Genomic DNA, 22,269 nt, shown 5'->3' with positions numbered 1-22,269 from the left:
GCGCATCTTATCACGTGGCTTGTTTGAGCGCGTTGCCACGGAGACATAGCATGTGTGGAGGCCTCACGCCATCCACCGCAGCAACCACGCTCAACTCACCACGCGCCCCACTGAGAACGCCCCACATTATAGTGACCATGAGTAGTTTACCCCATGTGACTCTACCCTCCCTAGCAACCAGGCCAATTTGGTTGCTTAGGAGACCTGGCTGGAGTCACTCAGCATGCCCTAAGGATTCGAGCTAGCGAGCTAGCGAACTCCAGGGGTGGTAGCCAGCGTATTTTACCACTGAGCTACCCAGGCCCCTTAATAAATGCTTTTAAAGTATTATCTTTTGTTAGTTCACATTTATTATTGCGTTAACTAATGTAAATATATATAACTTTATGAAAAGTGTTACCAAAAATATTTTATGGCAGCAGAAGCATCATAGTGCAAATTTCAAAGCATTTTTGTATATAGCACTCTGAGTGTATTTGCATATAATGTCTAGTGATGACAGAAGATCTTGTCATGTTTACATCTTCTTCAATCTATACAATCTTAACAACCTTCAGTGGTATTTACCATCCTTAATAATACACATTTTAGTTCATACATTTCAAAAGGCATTACTCAATATGCTTTATAAATTACAGGTGAAGATGTGGCTTTGTTTGACATGTCAGGTGAAGAAAGCACCAGAACCTCCACAAGCTAAAGAAGTTGGACCTTCACAGAAGAAGCCAGCAGATACTGTTCATAAGGATAAGAAGCCAGAAGTAGAGGGCAAACAAGACAATAAACAAACCCCAGCAGAAACCAAACAACCCACTCAAGAAACAAAACCACCTCATCAGCAGAAGTTGGTAGTGGTTGCAAAAGCAGAATCACAAACAACAGACCCCCAACAAGACAAACCGGGATTCTTTGGGTTTGGTTTTGGTGGAGAAAGATCTCGATCGCCATCTCCACAGCCTGATGTCTCAGGAAAGGTGTTAGGATTTGGTTCCTCAATTATAAACTCGGCATCTAATCTGATCTCATCAGCCATTCAGGATGAGTCCTCCACAACACCTGCTGGTTCTTGTAAGGCTTCAGTAGTTTCTCAAATGTCTGATAAGACACCACTGACTTATCGCAAAGGTTCTGCAGTTTCACTAACTTCTGATAAAGTCAACACCACTCCTCCGTCCTCCCGCAAGGATTCTACTTTTTCACAGACATCTATCAAAACAACTCCTCCAATCTCAAGGAAAGGCTCTGAGGCTGCCCTAAACTCTAAGAACATTCAGAATACAGATGGTACAAAACCGAAAATTGCCAAGAAAGGAGACGGACAAGGACAAGTCCTAGAAAGTGCAACAGATCTACTCTCTAAAGAACAAAAAGAAGAACAAGGAAAGGCCCAAGATGGATCTGCTCTTACCTCTTCTGAAGCCCCTGAAGAGTCTGGCTTCTTTGGCTTTGGTAGATCTCCATCTCCCTCATATCCTCCTGCTGCATCTGCTGTCTCTGGGAAGGTTTTGGGGTTTGGCTCCTCCATTCTTAGCTCAGCAAGTAGTCTGATCTCATCAGCTCTGGATGAGTCTTCTACAACACCACCCGCTTCTCGGAAAGGCTCCACAGCTTCGCAGCTGTCTACGAAGACTACCACCCCACCTTCTTCTCGTAAAGGCTCATCGGTTTCCCAGACTTCAGAAAAGATCACCACTCCACCGTCCTCACGAAAGGGGTCTGGAATTTCTCAGACATCTCTCAAGACCAGCACACCTGCTGCTTCCCGAAAGGGATCTGAAGCCCTTGAGGTCTCTCCTAAAATGCTTTCTATGGATGACAAAAAAGTACTTCCTGCCAATATACAAGAACAGATCAAAACGGATAAGCAATCTGAGGTCAGATCAGTTACAAAAGATACAGCTCGACCAGAAACAACAAAGACAGAGTCAACCAAAACACTTCCCAAAGCCTGCCCGCTCTGTAAGGTTGATTTTCAGAAGGACCCACCCAATTACGATACCTGTACTGAGTGCAAACACACTGTGTGTAAACTATGTGGTTTTAACCCCATGCCCCACGAGACTGAGGTAAGGAGCCTTTTTACTTTGAAGAACATGAAACACCTTATACACATTATTCAAATTAGTTTTTTTGTTGTAGTAGTATTTTGGTACTTAAAACTGTATCACAGTAAATGTGTTTACATGCATGATCTTACAGCAATTATGCTTAATTACTTGATAATGTGTATGGTCATGTTAGCACCTTAAACGGTTTTCCTTTATCGGAGTGAGGTTATTACAGGTTTAAGCAAACCATGATTGTCAGACTTAGATTTTTGCCCATTACCCTGATTTTGCATTGCATGTAAACACTATTACCAGCATTTTTACTGATTTATCCAATGTGCACAAGTGTTTACTTTTTGATGTCAAAAGCAGAGAATAATCTGATGATTTTAAATCTCATGTAAAAAAATTTTTTAACAAGCTGACTTTCGGTAGTAATCAGTGTGGTATGCATGTAAAAGCGCTCAGTGACTAAAGTTACTAATGAAAACATTTACGCAGACGAAAGCTAGCAGTGAAAAAATGACAAAGTTATTTGTCAAATACCCATTTACGTTGGTAGCTTTCAGGTCATTTTTGTGCTTCAGTGTATTTCTAAAATGCTTCTTCTAGTACTAGAAGATCCTCTTTTTAATTAAATATGTTTTTTGTTTTTTTTTATTTCAGAAAAAGGAGTGGCTATGTTTGAACTGTCAGATGCAGAGAGCTCAGGTTGAGGCCAACAAAGTACCTCCACCAACATCACTAAATAAAAGGACACCAGCTCCTGTTTCTCCACAGAAAAATCTAGTTGACTCAGCAGATACCATGGAAAAAGTAAAGACAACGACAGAGTCTATAAAAACAAGTGCAGTTCCTCCAACACAGAAGCTCCCTCTGCAGCAGGAGCTCCAAAAACCAGCACAACCAACACAGAAGGACAATGCAGTATCCACAAAATCTCCAGCTCTGCCAAAGACTGGGCCAACAAAAGAAGAGACTGGCTTTTTTGGTTTTGGACGCTCAAGATCACCATCTCCACAGCTTGCTGTTTCCAGTGTCTCTGGGAAAGTCTTTGGATTCGGCTCCTCTCTCCTGAGTTCAGCATCTAATCTCATCTCCACTGTGGCACAAGATGAATCCTCCACAACAGCACCAGCAACTCAGGAGGTTTCAACACCTTCTGTGAAGACTACATTAACACCAGCTACTTCTCAAAAAGGATCTGCTGATTTGTCACTTACACAGGGAGCAAAATCTGCTGAAGAGAAACAGAAAGAAAGGAAACAAGAGGAAAAAATGACAAAGGTTCAAGGAACAGCTGTAATAAAAGGGGGTGAGCACAAACCAGAGCCTCCAAAGGTTTGTCCACTCTGTAAGGCAGAGATCATGAAAAATCCTCCAAATTACAACACCTGCACTACCTGCAAGAGCACTGTGTGTAACCTGTGTGGATTTAACCCCATGCCACATCAAACTGAGGTGAGGAAATTATTTATGTTGTATTTTACAGATTTATTATCTTTGAAATAGGGCTGTCAATTTAGTGTTACTTTAGTGCAATTACTTGTGAAAAAATAATGCGTAAAAAGTAACTAATCATGCCCCCAACCTGTACGTAAATTCCGTAATTATGAATGTTCCTACAGTCGGAGCAATTCAAGCTTGATGCACCACCTTGATGCAATAGGGGGCAGTCAGCGCTCCAGCTGTACAGGCAACATGCCTCATCAAACCAGCGAGCAAGCAGCACAGCCTTTCACAGACCCACTTTTGTGCTCAAAGACAGTTGGATAAAGAGGAGATCCTGAGATGCTTTTTTAAGTTTCAAACAATGTTTATCTTGGCACATCGTCCTAAAAAACACAGTGCTAAAGACTAGAGGCGCTGAAAACTAGTGAGACTTGACGCAACTAAAGTTAGTCACTCCAAAAGCGCCCTTCTGATGCATGAGTAACAAGGCCAACAATGAAAAATAGTGTAGAGGAATGTTCAATGATTTGGAAATAAAACAAGCAATATTTAGTCTTTTAAAGACACTTTTTGTATTGTCTAAATGCTTTTCTTGTCTGTTGCCGCAATATATGTATACGATGTAATGCGTTTGAATTGTCTGAATTATAATATTTATTATATATTATATTTAGTTATTATATTCTATATTACCTTAATTTGGGGGCCTTTGGCAGTAAATATTGATATGCGATTAATTTAATTAATCTGCACATCTTGTAATTAATCCGATTTTAAAGTTTTAATTGATTGCCTTTGAAAACAAAACTATATCTCTCTCATTCTGTCATTCTATCCATTGTTCCTTCATTTGTTCTATCATTCATTCTATCCATCGTTCTATCCATCATTCTATCCATTGTTCTATTGTTTGTTTTATTGCTTGTTCTTTCGTTTTATCAATCATTCTATTGTTCTATTTATCATTCTGTCTCTTTCGATTTATTGCTTGTTCTATCATTCAATCTATTTTTCTATCTATCGTGTTTTCGTTTGTTATATCATTCTTTCTATCATTCTGTTTTTCTATCTGTTGGGCTCTATCACTCCATCTGTCATTCTATCATTCGTTCTATCATTCACTCTGTCATTGGTTCTATTGTTTGTTCTATTGTTCGTTCAATAATTTTATCTTTCTGACACTTGCTCTATCGTTCTATCTATCAGTCTATCCTTCTGTCCTCTTATCATTTGTTCTATGGTTTGTTCTTTTGTTTATTCTGTCATTTTATTTTTCTGACTATTGCTCTATCGTACTATATGTCTATATTCTATAATTTGTTGTATCTTCTGTAGTATTGTTCAGTCTATCACTTTGTTATTCTATGTATTGTTCTATTGTTCATTCTAATGTTCGCTCTATTGTTTGTTCTATCATTACTTCTATCATTCTATTCATTCTGTCGTTCCACCGTTCGTTCTATTGTGCGTTCTATTGTTCGTTTCAATCATCCATTCTATCGTTCATTCTATCATTCTAAATATTGCTCTATCGTTCTATCTATCTAATGTTCAATCATCCCATCTTTTTACCTATATCTAATATTTAAATTGAAGAGGTTTGTTGATGCTGTGTAGTTAACCCCCTTTATCATCTTCATCACCCTACAGGTGAAGGAGTGGTTGTGTTTGAACTGTCAGATGCAGAGAGGTCCCGAAACGGCTAACAAATTACCCCCGCCTGCAGCACCACAAAAACAGGGTGCTCAAGTTCCTGTTTCTCCACAGAATAAGCCCAGTGTTGTAGCAGAGGATCAGAAACTTGCGGCCTCTGGGAAACAAGAAGACAATGATCTGTTAATTTCCAAACAACCTATAGTTAGTCCTGACACATCAAAGGCCGAAATGCAGAAAAGTGATGCCAAATCTGATCAACCACTTAAACTTGAACCTTCTAAAGTGGATTCTGATTTCTTCAGCTTCGGTTTTGGTGGCTCTCATTCAAGGTCACCATCTCCTCAGCCTGCTATGTCTGCTGTCTCTGAGAGGGTTCTAGGTGTAGGCTCCTCCTTCTTCAGCTCGGCATCCAATCTGATCTCCTCAGCTGTCCAGGATGAACCTTCTAAAACTCCACCAACATCTCACAAGGGATCTGCTGTTTCCCAGACTTCGAATAAGAGCACATCAACACCACCCACTTCTCGAAAAGGATCAGTAGCTCTGCAGGACTCCAAACAAAACCCACCTGCAGGAGAATCAAAGCCAACTACTGCACCAACTCAAGAACAAAACAAGCCAGTGAAGAAAATATCAGATTCTCAACCGACCAAACCCTCACAACTTCCAGCAAAAGAGGAACCTCCAAAAACCTGCCCACTCTGCAAAGAGACCCTCAAGAAAGACCCACAGAACTTTAGCTGTTGTACTTCTTGCAAGAACATTGTTTGTCATCTCTGTGGATTTAATCCCAATCCTCATCAAACTGTGGTAAATAGATATATTTTACACAAATATAAGTATCTGGTTTAGCAACCAAAATGTTTTTGCATATATGTTGTCATTTAAAATACAATATGGTTTTAAAAAAATCAGTTGGAGATTCCCTTTCAGAAGACTTTGATAGATGTGGTTGTGTTTAAACATAAACTCTTTTATGATCTACAGGTGAAGGAGTGGTTATGCCTGACTTGCCAGATGCAGAAAACACAAGAGCGTCCCCTTGCTCAACCTCAACCACAATCTAACAAAGTTTTCCCATCAGCATCTTCACAAAAGAAAGAGACACCAGTTCCACCTTCTCCGGAGAAGAAACCACTAGTGGAGACCAAAAAACCCACATTTATGCCACCAACGCCAAATGCTAAAATGCCTAAAACTGATGGTTCTTCCAAATTCATCCCTGCATCTAGAGATGAACAACATAAAGAAGAGTCAAGTTTCTTTGGCTTTGGTTTTGGTGGTGCTCGATCTCGGTCTCCTTCTCCTCAACCTGCTGTCTCTGAGAAGGTTCTAGGCTTTGGGTCTTCCTTCCTTAGCTCAGCATCTAATCTGATCTCCTCCACTGTTCAGGATGAACCTTCCAAAACTCCTCCATCTTCTCGCAAGGGATCTACAGTTTCCCAGACTTCAAAAAAGACCGCACTAACACCACCCCCACCTCGAAAAGGATCAGTAGTACCTGCAGTAGAATTAAAATCAAACCCAACTACTGCACCAACTCAAGAACAAATCAGGCCGGTGGAGAAAACACAAGATTCTCAGCTGACCAAACCTTCACATGCTCCAGCGAAAGAGGAGCCTCCAAAAACCTGCCCACTCTGCAAAGGGACCCTCAAGAAGGACCCACAGAACTTCAGCTCTTGCACTTCTTGCAAGAACATTGTTTGTAATCTCTGTGGATTCAATCCCAATCCACATCAAACTGGGGTAAATCAATTGATTTTATATTTACAAGAAAATATTCTGTGAAAATATTGTCATTTAATCGAAGGTATGGGTTACAAAAATCTATAACTCTGTTGCAGATTCTCTTCACTCAATGCTACAACTGCAATGCATTATGTTTTTTTTTAATACTTGTTGTTTTCTTGGAGCATTATTGCAATTATTTAAGACAATCATTAAATACAAATGTAACTGTTTTTGAATGTTATCTCTACACTCTTTAATGATCTACAGGTGAAGGAGTGGCTGTGTTTGACCTGCCAGATGCAGAAAACGCAGGAGCCTCAACCTTCTCAACCTCAACCACAATCTAACAAATTACCTCCACCCACATTTCAGCAAAAGAAAGAGGCTCTAGTTCCACCTTTTCTAGAGAAGAAGCCGAGTGTTCCTGCAGAGCAGGACAAGAAGCCTCCAGTGGAGACCAAAAAACCCACAATTACTGCACAAACACAAAATGTTCAAATGTCTAAAGGTGATGCTTCTCCATCCAAATCTGTCCCAGCATCTAAAGAAGAATCAAGTTTCCTTGGCTTTGGTTTTGGTGGTGCTCGATCTCGGTCACCTTCTCCTCAATCTGCTGTCTCTGAGAAGGTTTTAGATTTTGGCTCCTCCTTTTTCAGCTCAGCTTCTAATCTGATTTCTTCAGCTGTTCAGGATGAGTCCTCCACTAAATCTCCACCAACATCTCGCAAGGGATCTATGGTTTCCCAGACTTCGAATAAAACCACACCAATACAATCCAATTCTCGGAAAGGATCAGTAGCTCCAGAGGATGCTAACCAAAAACCATCTGCAGTAAAATCAATATCGAAGCCAACTACTGCACCAACTCAAGAACAAAACAGGCCAGTGGAGAAAACACCAGATTCTCAAATGGCCAAACCTCCACAAGCTCCAGTGAAAGAGGAACCTCCAAAAACCTGCCCACTCTGCAAAGAGACCCTCAAGAAGGACCCACAGAACTTCAGCTCTTGCACTTCTTGCAAGAATATTGTTTGTAGTCTCTGTGGATTTAATCCCAATCCACATCAAACTGAGGTAAATCAATGTATTTTATGGAGCTTTTGTACATTTGTTTTAAGGAACTTCCATCAAATACAAATGCAGCAGTTTTTGAGCATGTTATCTCTTCTCATGATCTACAGGTGAAGGAGTGGTTGTGTTTGAACTGTCAGATGCAGAAAGCACAAGAACCTCCTCCTGCTCGGCCTCAACCACAATCTGAAAAAGTTATTTCACCAGCATCTCCACAAACGAAAGAGACTCCAGTTCCACCTTCTGCAGAGAAGGCAAGTGTTCCTGTAGAGCAGAGCAAGAAACCTCCAATGGAGACCAAAAAACCCACAATTACTCCAACACCACCAAATGCTAAAATGTCTAAAACTGATGCTTCTCCATCCAAATCTGTTCTGTCACCTAAAGAGGAGTCCAGTTTCTTTGGCTTTGGCTTTGGTGGTGCTCGATCTCGGTCTCCATCTCCTCAATCTGCTGTCTCTGAGAAGTTTTTAGGGTTTGGCTCCTCCTTCCTCAGCTCAGCATCTAATCTGATCTCCTCTGGCATTCAGGATGAGTCCTCCACCAAAACTTCACCAACACCTCGAAAAGGATCCACAGTTTCTGTTAAGACAACACCAACACCACCCACATCTCGGAAAGGTTCAGTAGCTTCACAAGCTTTGCAAAAAACTCAACTTGCAGAAGATGCCAAACATACAGCTGCACAGAAGCAAGATGAAAAGACAGCACAGGAGAAGAAATCTCAAGATGAGATGGCCCAGGTACCAGTCGTTGTAAGTAAAAAAACAGTCCCAGAGCCTCCAAAAGCCTGTCCACTCTGCAAGGTGGACTTAAAGAGAGATCCACTGAATTACAACACCTGCACTGAATGTGAGAACACTGTGTGCAATCTTTGTGGATTTAATCCCATGCCACATCAAACAGAGGTAAGAAAACTTTATTCATTCTTGTAGTGAGGTGCATCTGGAATTACACATGCATTCATCTGTTTTGGACATTTCCTTTCAAGTACTTCAGTGTTTAAATTCCAATTCCAATTCTGATCATACAGGTTAAAGAATGGCTCTGTTTGAACTGTCAGATGAAGAGAGCACCAGGATCCTCCTCTGGCCAACCACAGCCAGGAGTTAGCAAAGCACTTCCACCAACAATACCACAAAACAAAGAGGCTCCTACACATACTCTAGTTCCAGTTTCTCCACAAAAGCCAGATGTCATTAATAAGGACAAGACACCAGCTGCTGTTGAAAATCAAGAGAACAAACCCATTCAACCCACCACTGCAGCTACAACACAACCCACTGAAATGGCAAAACCAGATGCCTCTCCTACAAAATCTCCTGTTCCAACAAAACCTGAAACTCCTAAAGAGGAATCTGGTTTCTTCAGCTTTGGTTTTGGTGGTGTTCGATCTGAGTCTCCTCAGCCCTCTGTGACCGCTGTCTCAGGAAAGGTTCTGGGCTTTGGATCATCCTTCTTGAACTCTGCATCTAATCTGATCTCCTCAGCAGTTCAGGATGAGTCGGCAAAAACTCCACCAACTTCACGAAAGGGATCTACAGTTTCTGAAATTTCAGCTAAGACTACAACACCACCAACTTCTCGCAAGGGTTCTGTAGTGTCCCAAACTTCAGTAAAGACTACACCAACACCACCTGCTTCTCGGAAAGGATCTGTAGCCTTGCAGGCTTCCCAAAATGTTCCATCTACTGCTGATAGAACAACTGCTATACTAGACAAATCACAAGAGCACAAACCAGCTGGGAAGCAGGTGCAACAGTCTACTTCAGCATCTGAAGCTTTGGCAGTGGCAGTAGCAGCTCCTAAAGCAGCGACCAAATCTTGCCCACTTTGCAAGGTTGACCTTAATGTGGGTTCAAAGGACACTCCTAACTACAATACCTGCACTCAGTGCAAGAACATTGTTTGTAACCTTTGTGGATTCAACCCAACACCCCATCAAACAGAGGTAAGAAACATGCCACTATTGTTAATTGCTGATATACAGTACATTTGCAGCACCAGAGATGGAAAGATTCTGAGGCTTGACCTGAGTTGCATTTAAGTCACAAAAACTTGTCTTGATACTTGACTTGGACTCCAAAATAGAAATTGTACAACACAAGTTTTTATGTGTAGAAGGAGAAAAATGTTTTTCGGAATATTGAAACACCGTTTAGATACAAGGGAGCCTCTCATGTGCTCTCGGTTTCCTTTGAAAATGTACTCTTTCCTCTAAAAATGTGCATCATTTGCTTACATTTTCTTGGAAATCCCTAAAAATAATACATTTTTAAAAATATATTAAATTATTTGTCCTGTAACAGGGTTTATTAAACTAATATGCGGCATATAGAAAATAGAGATGCTCTGATGTATCGGTGAAACATCGGTATCGGCCGATTAAAGCAATTACCTGCTCTATCAGACATTAGCCGATTGAGACTTGGTTTGGACTCGTGACATAAGATTAAGACTTGAGACTTGACTTAGACTTGTGACCATGTCTGTGCAGCAAAGCTTATTTACTTTTCATTCTTGTTTTATTTAGTGGTTATCAAACAAATGGAATATTCCCATGTGATATGATGGAAGAAATAATTCAACACTTTTTATTCAGTCATTACAGGTAAATGAATGGCTTTGTCTAAACTGCCAGACACAGCGAGCATTACATGGAATGGAACCACAAGGGCCTCCAAAATTAAAGTCTCACGAAGAGCCTGATATTGTCTCCACCTCATCACCTCCTATAGGAACCAAACATATGCCACCAGGAACACCATCTTTAGTGTCAACCAAAGTAGCTCCTGATGTTATTAAAGCCCAAAAGAAAGATGTTCATCAAGTCCACCCTGAGACTAAAATTGAAGTTTCAGCAATTCCTGACAAAACTGAGACTCCTGTTTCAGTGGATGCCCAAAAGAAAGAGTCAAAACTGCCAGAGAGTATCATAAAGGCACAGCCTTCATCTTCCCAAAAGAAGGAAACATCAGATCCAAAGAAAGAAAAGGCTGACACTCCTTTAAAGAAGCCTGAACAGTCTCTTGCTCCACCCTCTCAAGCAGAACCTCCAAAACAGGAATCAAGCTTCTTTGGTTTTGGATTAGGTGCTTCTAAAGCACAACCTGCTTCTTCTAAACAGCCTGAGTCAACCACTGGAAAACTCTTTGGCTTTGGTGGTCCTACAGAAACTGCTAGATCTCAGTCGCCATCACCACAGTCTGTTTCTGCTGTCTCTGGGAAAGTTCTGGGCTTTGGGTCTTCATTATTTAGCTCGGCTACAAATCTGATCTCCTCAGCTGTTCAGGATGAGCCTTCCACCACACCACCGACTTCTCGAAAGGGCTCTACAGTTTCACAGATGTCTGTTAATATGACACCCTCCATGTCTCGCAAAGGATCTGCAGTGACACCAGAATCTAGTAAGATACCGCCGATTGAAGACACCAAACCGCATGTGGTACAAAAGCAAGATGAGGCGAAACCATGGGAGAAAAAAAATGAAATCAAGCAAGTCACAGCACCCCACCCATTTCAAGAACCTCTTCCTAAAGCCATCCCAACCAGATGTCCAATATGTAAAGTGGAACTCAACATTATTTCCAAGGATGCCAAGAATTTTAACACATGCACTGAATGCAAGACTACTGTCTGTGGCAAATGTGGATTTAATCCAATGACTCATCAAACAGAGGTCAGATATTTGTCATCTCAATATGATTAAAATATCTTTGTATGGTTATTTGTAGTGGCAAAAAACCAGAACATGCAACATATGGGTTAGGGTAGTTTGGGTTAGGGTTCATTTGAGTTAGGTTAGGGGGTGAGCAATGGACGACGAAATTTCAAGGAGCCACCAATGTTCATTTTGCATACATGTAAATGGGTAGATGCGTCTCTGGTCCATGGTTTAATTAGCTCTTACTGGCCTTGTAAACAGCTGCATATTCTCAGCACTATGTACAGTATGCTAACTCATTTTCTTTATGAAAAAAGTACCTTTGCCACTATCAATTTTGGGAAATGCTGTGTGATTTTACACAAGTTGAGCTCTGTTTACTTTGCATGCTGTTGAGTACATCATTGACTTTTTTTTGTCAGCAAATTGCCTATTTGCTGTTTTTATGCAATACTTAAGAGGCCATTTATATTCATGCTGTAAATGTGGTGAGCCAATGTACTGTAATTCCCAAGACATAGTCTGTAGCAGATTGTCTTGAGGCAGTTTTTTATGTAATTATAAAATCACCTGCTCATTTATTGTGATAATCTATTATTCTTTTATAGATATGTAAAAGTGTTAAATGTTAATGTGCCACACAATCAGTGTGAAAATAAATTAATATAATTGTTTTCTTTTTAAAGTTCCTTGCTGAAAAAAAAATGCTAAAACCAGGATTAACTTGTTGGCCTGGGCTTAGCTGTTCTCCCAATCTGGTCTAGCTGGTAAATTGGCTGGTTTTAGAGGGGTTTGGGGCACTTTTATGGCCTCGCAACCAAACCAGTTCAGCACCAGCTTGCCCAGGCTAGGGGTAGGATTGGGCGATATGACCCAAATTCAATATCATGGTATACAGTGGCAAGAAAAAGTATGTGAACCCTTTGGAATTACCTGCATTTATGTATAAATATGTCTTAAAATCTGGTTTGATCTTTATCCAAGTTAAAATAATGAACAAACACAATCTGTTTGAACTAATAACACACGCATTTTTGTATTGTTATTGTATGTTGAATACATCATTCAAACATTCACAGTATAGGTTGGAAAAAGTATGTGAACCCCTAAGCTAATGACGTCAACAAAAGCTAATTATAGTCAGGAATTGGCAAACCTAGCAGCCAATTAATGAAATGAGATTGGAGGTGTGGGTTAGAGCTACTTTGTCTTATAAAAAGCACTCAACCATTTTGAATTTGCTATTAACAAGAAGCATCTGCCGACGTGGACCTTGCCTTCTAAAAAGAGATCTCAGAAGACCTACGATCAAGAATTGTTGCTTTGCATAAAGCTGGAAAGGGTTACAAAGTTATCTCGAAGAGCTTAGATATTCATCTGTCCACAGTTAGACAAACTGTCTATAAATGGAGAAGTTTTAGTTCTGTAGCTATTCTCTGTAGAAGTGGCCATCTAGGCAAGGTGACTCAAAGGGCACACTGCAGAATGCTCAATGAGGTAAAAAAGTATCCTAGAGTGACAGATGAAGACTTGAAGGAATCATTGGAACTGGTTAACATCTCTGTTCATGAGTCTACTATACGGAAAACATTAAACAGCCATGGTGTCTATGGCAGCACACCACGAAGGAAGCCGCTGCTTTCCAACAAAAACATTGCTGTGTGCCTGAAGTTTGAAGTTTCAACCCAACAGAGATGCTGTGGAATGACCTCAAGAGAGCCGTTCCTACCAGATATCCTAAGAATATGGCTGAGCTGAAGCAGTTCTGTAAGGAAGTATGGTCCAAAATTCCTGAAAGTTGAATGTTGTACAGGTCTAATCTGCAGCTATGGGAAACGCTTGGTTGAGGTTATTGCTGCCAAAGGAGAATTGACTGGTTATTAAATCCAGGGGTTCACTTACCTTTTCCACAGCACTGTGAGTGTTTAACGGGATGTGTTCAATAAAGACATGAAATATTATAATTGTTTGTGTGTTGTTAGCTTAAGCACATTGTGTTTGTCTATACTTGTGACTTTGATGAAGTTGGGATCACATTTTATGACCAATTAATGCAGAAAACCAGCTAATTCCAAAGGGTTCACATACTTTTTTCTTGCCACTGTAAGTAATTTTAACCGTAAGAGTGTATATATTTTTCTTCTTCTGGAAAACCAAAAACAAAAAGGTGTTTATATCTTAACCATGTTGTAGGGGTGATGATATTAGCCAAAAATTATATAATTATATTAAGACCAGCATATAGAATATAGAAGTTATTTTTAAGTGGCGCATATTATGATGTATTTCCATTAATTGCTCAAAAATTATTGCAGGTAAATGAGTGGCTCTGCCTGAATTGCCAGGTAAAGCGAGCCCAAGCAGGAATGGTCACAACTGAAAATCCCAGTGTGAAACCTCAGCCACTTCCCTTAGTGAAGGACGATGAAACTCTGTCCACAGTTGAAAAGGCTTCTACAGCTCCATTTGAGCCCAAACATGATGAACAGTCGACCATAGCTGAAGCAAAAAAGAAAGATGTCCCTGCTCAGGAATTAAAGAAAGAGATTTCCATTCCAGGCCTGCAACAAAAGCCAAACACAGATGCCAAGGCAACTGATGCAATCATCTCAAGTAAAGAACGGCCTAAGCCTGCACAAGCTCTACAGCAACCACTCAAATCTGGTCCATCATCAAAAGTAGAACCTCCAAAACAGGAATCAAGCTTCTTTGGTTTTGGATTAAGTGGTGCTAAAGCACAACCTGCTTCTTCCAAACCACCTGAATCAACCACTGGGAAGTTCTTTGGCTTTGGTGGTCTTACAGAAACTGCTAGATCTCGGTCACCCTCACCGCAGTCTGTTTCTGCTGTCTCTGGAAAAGTTCTGGGCTTTGGATCCTCATTATTTAGCTCAGCGTCTAATCTGATCTCCTCGTCTGTTCAGGATGAGCCTTCCACCACACCACCGACTTCTCGAAAGGGCTCAATAGTTTCCCAGATGTCTGCCAAGACGACACTACCAACATCTCGCAAAGGATCTGCAGTGGCACCGGAGTCTAGTAAGATTCAGTTTGTCGGAGACACCAAATCACATGCAGCACTAAAGCAAGATGAGTGGAAACAAGAAACCACACCACCAACTTCTCGAAAAGGCTCACTGGCTTCTCAAACCTCTGCCAAGACATCACAGATGGCTCGCAAGGAACCTGTTACAACACAAGACTCCAACAAGATACCTCCTGCAAAGGAAAGTAAAGTACCCACTGAAAGGAAACCAGAGCAACACAGTGAGGCTAAAATAATTACAGCTGAAATGGATAAACCTGAAATGGTACAAGATAAATTGGTAAAACATCCTGAAAATGTACCACAGGCGGCTCCATCAACCTGCCCACTCTGTAATGTGGAGATTAACATTGGCTCAACAGATCCTCCTAATTACAATACCTGCACTGAATGTAAGAGTGTCGTATGCCATCTCTGTGGATTTAACCCCACGCCTCACCTTGAACAGGTAAATCTTTAATTTGAGAATATTTGTCTTTTTTTCAGTTAAAGGTACAGTTCACCCCAACAGTCTTCATTTACTTCAAACCTGTCTGACTAAATTTGGGTTATTCTCATGAAACCTGCCATGAAAATGTCCTGGTCATATTAATTGCAAATCAATACAAAGAAAATTATTTGTTATTATATTTTATTAACGTTACTATTTTGCATAAAGAAAATAAGGCCTACATTTAGGACCAAGATTTTTGTATTGTGACATTATTTTACATATTTCCCCCATTTGTCATTACAGCAACACGTCTGGACATTTTACTTTAACTATTTCCATTGTTTTTAGATGATGATTTTCATTACCATAACACAGCCATTTTTTACTGTATTACCATAAAAAAAGATGCTAATGTACAGTGAATTTCTTTCTTTCTTTTTTTAAATAAAATGAGTGAAAATAAACTGCAGCACCAAGGGAGTCCTACCTTGATGTAAAGATTCTTCATAATTTCAATAAAATAATTTTTTCCCCCCACATTGCGGTAATGAAAACCAGGGTGGTAAAATGTGAATAACTGTCATTAAAATAATGTCACAATGTAAAAAATCTTAATGGCCCTAAAATAGGCTTCATTTTTTTATATGCAAAATATAATTTTTATAAAATATGTAGAATGAGCAAGATGTTTTCTTGACAGTTTTCGTGAGAACATCCCCTTTATTCCGTGAAACACAAAAGGAGATGTTTGGCAGAATTTTAGCCTCAGTCACTATTGACTTTCATTGTATTGTTTGTATTGTATTTTTGGCTGAACTATCTCTTAAAGTCTGTGTTGCTGAATCTTTGGTTTATTCAGGAGCGTCAAAACTAGTGTCAATTTAATTATTCTTTTCCATGTAGGTTTCATTTACTTAAAAGGTATAAGCACACTAAAGGTCTTGTGGTTGGAAATTTGATGGAGATTTCTGAAGCTTGACTTTAGTTTGATTCAATAACTTAATTTGATTCCATCAGTAAAGTACTTCAAACTCTCTTTGGGGCTTTATGCCAGAATGCATCTTGTTTGATGGTGTCTAGAGAATAAGCTTGTCTGACTGATGCCTTTTCAAGCCGTAGCTCTAGTTATGTGTTGATGAATAATCAGCGTATGTCCTCGGGTGTGTGAGTCTGACAGACAGGAAATCTGGGCTGGTGTATTCGCCACTGAGTAGGTCGTAACCTCTGTTATGCCCACTCACGCTGCAGATGGCTCTTTCCAAATCATTGCAATTTAACTAAAACTCCACGTGGGCTGAGCATGCAGCAGAGGAGCCAATAAATGCATTAGTGTTCAGCATGGACCAATGAGTGATTGCCATTCTTTCAGGTTCAGCCAACAAAAACCAGTGTATATGGTGTCAATAAAATCCAACTAAGACATTAAGTGACTTGTAGATGCAAAGCTTGAAAGATAGTGGTTTTGATGTAAAATGGATGTTTCTGTGCAAAAGAAGACTATTTCAAATATGGTTTAGAATTATGCATGTACTCTGCATTGCAAATGTGGACAAACTTTTATTTGGTGAGCTGCCCAGAGCTTCCTTAGTGCAAAGGCGGTTTATAATATACAAGAGTTGTATTTATGAACGATAATGCTGAAATGTGCTGTGTTGACTCTGGGAGAAGAATCTGTGTGTTTGGACAAAATGTGCGATTAGGTAACAGGCTGATTGAAGAAAGCCACGGCCTGCAGTGCACTCTGTTAAAGCGGTTGTGCAACAGCATTATGTGACGGGATCTGCAGTGGCTTGGAGGAATATAGGGAGGGCTGGTGCACCTCTTGATATGCCAATAAGTGGAGGTGATGGTGGGGGTGCAATCAAAGTGGACTGAGGGACTAAAGCTCCTCACCATCTGCAGTGTAAACATGTATTGTATATAGAGCTCAGCAGTCTGGTTCCGGAAGTAATAATCCCATTCATTGTTTGTCATTGGGGAATGTACTATTAACAATAACTTATACACCCTTAAAGACAGACTAACCGTGAGCTCTGAGGTTGTTAATCGATGGTATATGCTTCTGCTGAAGACATCAGTCCACATCATTTCAACTTCATTTCTTAAAGTGGTTATGTAATGCTCTTTTTTCTATAGTTTTATTATCTTCCCTGAGGTCCACTGATAATGTTAGTAAAGATTTTTGCACCAAAACAGTCATAATTTAGTAATATATGATCATTTTCCACCTTGTCTCTGGCCCTCTGTCTGAAAAGCTCGGTTTTGGCCTAAGCACCACCTTCAACGTAAACGCCCACTGTTATGATTGGCTAACATTGTGCAGCCCCTCGAAATCAGCCATATTTGAAACTCAATAGGAAGAAAATGAACAAAGCTCCACAACATTATAAAACTACATTTCAGGGTTTACACATAACATACATCCAACACATTGCATCCGAATATATTAAACTGTCTCAAGTACAACTGTTATCACTCAACACCATAAACTATCAAACAGTCATGACATTTGAAATATTCAAGAATGAAACTGATTACTTACAGTTTTGCATCGGGGTCCAAAGGTTTTTAACTGCCCCATCCTTCAATAATAGTTACTTTGCAAAGCTTTAATCATTTTATGACTGATTCATAAGCAATCCACACTGATATGAGCCAAAAAAAAAAAATAAAAAAGCATGCAATCCACGCTAAAATACGATGAAGACACATTCAAAAGATAATCCAAAACAGACCAGATGGGTCCCCTTTGGTATTCAGGAATAGTTAGGCCACATTAGGCCTATTTGTGCTGCTCTCTCTCTCTCTCTCTGCGTACGAACTGAAGCACCAGTGGGCGGGGCCAGTTGGCATTGATGTTTTAACTCTAGAGGCGGTCATGAATTATTGTACCCCTAATGACGTATGGTAGTTGGGAAAGTAGGGCACGAGAGATTTTTGCAGCTTGATTTCAATAAATGCTTTTATTGCATTGGGGATTAAGTTTTGAGTTCTGAAATTTACAGCATGTTTTTATAGTAGAAAGACCTCTTACATGTCAAAATATCAAGGAAAATTGTATTCCTCATGACATGACCCCTTTAAAAATCTTGTTAAATAGCACAATTTCTGGTAAATAACAACCTGATCTCATTAATATACGTAGCCATTTGTACGTTAATATTTGTAACGTTTCAGTGTACATGTTTTTTACATTTGAATAGACACTACTGTAAATATATTTGTACATTTTTACTGTTTAATAGATATTTTAGATCCCTTAACCCTACCCCAACCCCTTAAACATAACCACTTTGAGAACCACTCATTACCACAACTAGATTCATGTACAGTGACAATAATTTTTATTACAATATATTTATGTATATATATTTTACAGCCACTAATCCCACACATACTTCTAAACCTAACCATAACTATTTAATAAGCATATAAAACACGTAACAGGCAGATACATTTAATCACAATAATTTATTCCGAAAAATGGCTAAATTCATCACAAAAGTAGTCCAAAGGGTGATGCGCTGCTTCAGATGTGCTCCCTGATGGCATACAATAGCATTGTGTGAGGTAGAGAGTGAAATTTAAGTTAATAATGTCTGGAAATCTTTTCCTGATGAACTCCTTAACCGCGCTGTCAAATCTCATTCAAACATATACATCGCAGAATACGGCAGACACTTGAGAGCCAATGAGCATTTGACATCACTGTCGTAAAACATGTGTTCCTGCTTCTTGTGGCGGCAATTTTTGAATCGGGAAAACGAAAGCAATGGGTTGACGGTTACGGCAGGTGCCATGGCAGATGGAGATTGTTGAATAAAAGGCTTGAATTTGGGTACATTCCTCAAACAATTATATCTGAAGATTTGGATTATAGTGAATGAATTAAAAAGATTTCTTTTATTATTGTTTTATGGTGCTTTTGTATTTTGTTTTTTTTTTTTGTTTGTTTTTTTTTTTTTTGGGCATATTCTGAAAACTCCTTTTGTGTCCCCTGGCAAACAGGATTAAAATTAAATGCTTAATGAATGATTAAACGAGTGAAGATTTATTCATTTTATGCAATAATAACTGATTAATTCCATGAATTCAGTATTAATTGATTCAAAAGGTACACGTAAACATTTGTACATTTCTGAGGGTGTTAATACTTAAAATGATGACGTTTAGATGCTGTAAATATGTCAGTATTGTACGTTTTGTTGTCTGTGCATACGTAAGAAAATGTACGTTTGCTAGTTCCAAACTTTACATAAGAATACATACGCTTTCTCATGAGATCACATAGTAACTAACAACACACCCATGATCCTGAAGAGAAAGCTCCACTAATCAGACCGCCCACTCTCATGACACACTGTGAATGATGCAGTTGTGTTGCTGAATATTTATGAATTATTAATATTTTGCAATATATTTGAATATATGTCTATACTATTCTATACTCTTTACAAACAACTTAAAATCGATTTTAATTCTATTACATTATTTGCAATGCTTCATGGGATTGTAGTTCATTCCCTCATTAAAGACGAAAAGTACACAGTCTTGTACCTTAGTCTGTTTGTTCAATTTTGAAATATAGCAATGGAAAAAATTAAGAGACCACTGCAAAATTATCAGTTTCTCTGGATTTACTATTTATAGGTATGTGTTTGAGTAAAATGGACATTTTAGTTTTATTCTATAAAGTACTGACAACATTTCTCCCAAATTCCAAATAAAAATATTGTCATTAAGAGCATTTATTTGCAGAAAATGACAACTGGTCAAAATAACAAAAAAGATGCAGTGTTTTCAGACCTCGAATAATGCAAAGAAAACAAGTTCATATTCATTTTTAAACAACACAATACTAATGTTTTAACTTAGAGTTCAGAAATCAATATTTGGTGGAATAACCCTGATTATCAATCAAAGCTTTCATGCATCTTGGCATGCTCTCTACCAGTCTTTCACATTGCTGTTGGGTGACTTTATGCCACTCCTGATGCAAAAATTCAAGCAGCTCGCCTTTGTTTGATGGTTTCTGGCCATTCATCTTCCTCTTGATCACATTCCAGAGGTTTCAATGGGGTTCAGGTGTGGATATTGGGCTGGCCATGACAGGGTCTTGATCTGGTGGTCCTCCATCCACACCTTGATTGACCTGGCTGTGTGGCGTGGAGCATTGTCCAGATGGAAAAACCAATCCTCAGAGATGGGGAACATTGTCAGAGCAGAAGGAAGCAAGTTTTCTTCCAGGATAACCTTGTACGTGGCTTGATTCATGCATCCTTCACAAAGACGAATCTGCCCGATTCCGGCCTTGCTGAAGCACCCCCAGATCATCACCAATCCTCCACCTGGTCATCTAATGGTTAGACGGAGACCTGGTGAGGCCTTCAAGCCACAGTGTCTCGCACCCACTGTGAAATTTGGTGGAGAATTGGTGATGATGCCAGGAGTGGCATTGAGTCACCCAACAGCAATGTGAAAGACTGGTAGAGAGCATGCCAAGATGCATGAAAGCTTTGATTGATAATCAAGGTTATTCCACCAAATATTGATTTCTGAACTCTAAGTTAAAACATTAGTATTGTGTTGTTTAAAATGAATATGAACTTGTTTTCTTTGCATTATTCGAGGTCTGAAAACACTGCATCTTTTTTGTTATTCTGACCATTTGTCATTTTCTGCAAATAAATGCTCTAAATGACAATATTTTTATTTGGAATTTGGAAGAAATGTTGTCAGTAGTTTATAGAATAAAACAAAAATGTTCATTTTACTCAAACACATACCTATAAATAGTAAATCCAGAGAAACTGATAATTTTGCAGTGGTCTCTTATTTGTTTTCCAGAGCCGTACGTTTGTCGGAGCTGGTTGGTTTTGTTTATGGCTTACAACTCCTTTATGAAGGATTTTTAAAATGCCAATGGAAAAAATGAATGGAAAAAATATTTCCAGAACCAAGACGGCTAAGTGGGCGGGCACCGTTGTGCTCTATTACAACCACAATCGCAGCAAGTCTGTCACCCTGAAACACAGATGTCCATCGTTTATGTTCATGCGACTTTTTGTGATGTGACTCTTAAAAGCAAACTACATTCATTGCTTACACCAGAGCTGTAATTGCAGATATAATTTAGTGAATTTAATGTAATATTTATTTAATGTTATGAGTATTTCGTTTTTAACTCAAGTGTAGCATAATGTTACATATTTTACTCAGAGGACACACTGTTCCTAAAGTGTTCGATTTTACATAGAAATGTTGAGTTTGATATTGATTTTTGTCCATTTATTGTTCAATCCTTCTTCCCATGGCGGCTCACTCTATCTAGAAAATGTCCTCTTTCTTCTGTATTTCAAAAGAGTAGAGGAGCTGAAGATGGTGCACTTAGAAACAAACAGCCTTGTGTTGTATGTGCTAAATCATATCAGGCACTGCATTGTCACTCTGCCCTTTCGGATATGACATGATCAGCCTCTTGTAAAATGCCCTTACCATGAGCCTTTGACTCTGTCTTCTGATGTCCTCCACCTTAACACAAGAAAACAGAACCTGTGCTTATGATTGTAACAGACAAATACAGTCTCGGCCCAAACAATGCTTGAGGTTTTTTTTTTTTTTTTTTTTTTTTGTACTTACAGTTGAAGTCAGTTTACATACACTTAGGTTGAATTCATTAAAACTCATTTTTTAACCACTCCACAGATTTCATATCAGCAAACTATAGTTTTGGCAAGTCATTTAGGACATCTACTTTGTGCATGACACAAGTAATTTTTCCAACAATTGTTTACAAACAGATTGTTACACTTTTAATTGACTATATCACAATTCCAGTGGATCAGAAGTTTAAGTTAACTGTGCCTTTAAACAGCTTGGAAAATTCCAGAAAATTATGTCAAGCCTTTAGACAATACACCAATTAGCTTCTGATAGGAGGTGTACTGAATTGGAGATGTACCTGTGGAAGTGTTTTAAGGCCTACCTTCAAACTCAGTGCCTCTTTGCTTGACATCATGATCAAATCAAAAGAAATCAGCCAAGTGTGGACCTCCACATGTCTGGTTCATCCTTGGGAGCAATTTCCAATCACCTGAAGGTACCACATTCATCTGTACAAACAACAGTATGCAAGTATATACACCATGGGGCCACACAGCCATCA

This window comes from Myxocyprinus asiaticus, chromosome 18, assembly GCF_019703515.2.
Source record: "Myxocyprinus asiaticus isolate MX2 ecotype Aquarium Trade chromosome 18, UBuf_Myxa_2, whole genome shotgun sequence".
In the NCBI taxonomy this organism is placed as follows: Eukaryota; Metazoa; Chordata; class Actinopteri; order Cypriniformes; family Catostomidae; genus Myxocyprinus; species Myxocyprinus asiaticus.
The sequence above is the reverse complement of the archived record's forward strand: the minus strand, read 5'-3'. Positions refer to the sequence as shown.